Source organism: Penaeus monodon, chromosome 21 (genome assembly GCF_015228065.2).
Source record: "Penaeus monodon isolate SGIC_2016 chromosome 21, NSTDA_Pmon_1, whole genome shotgun sequence".
NCBI lineage: Eukaryota > Metazoa > Arthropoda > Malacostraca > Decapoda > Penaeidae > Penaeus > Penaeus monodon.
In genome coordinates, this window is record NC_051406.1 from 33,248,494 (window position 1) to 33,248,758 (window position 265).

The window sequence follows — 265 nt, forward strand, 5'->3', positions numbered from 1 at the left end:
GTTGTGAGGCAAAGAAAAATAACCTGAGCAGCGACAGATCACAACCTGTATTCATGTCCGCGCTACACTTTTATTCACATTGCAGATCATGCATTGTTAAAGACCGTAGAATATTATATTGCTCACAGATGCAACCCAATTGTTACAATTTCAAAAGTCATACCGATCGTTTTATACACAATATGCAAAATCAGTGTTTAACATGATCTTATGTGGAAAAAGTTTACCATATCTGTATTTGCTTGTGACACGTACATATATATAA

General features: G+C 34.7%; 1 protein-coding gene across 1 annotated transcript in view; it reads right to left on the bottom strand.

Annotated features, from left to right (window-relative positions):
* LOC119586658 (serine/threonine-protein kinase 32B-like) overlaps positions 1 to 265 on the bottom strand; it is a gene marked incomplete at its 3' end in the record, with an annotated part of 121,163 nt that overhangs the window by 14,259 nt on the left and 106,639 nt on the right. The window lies entirely within an intron of this gene.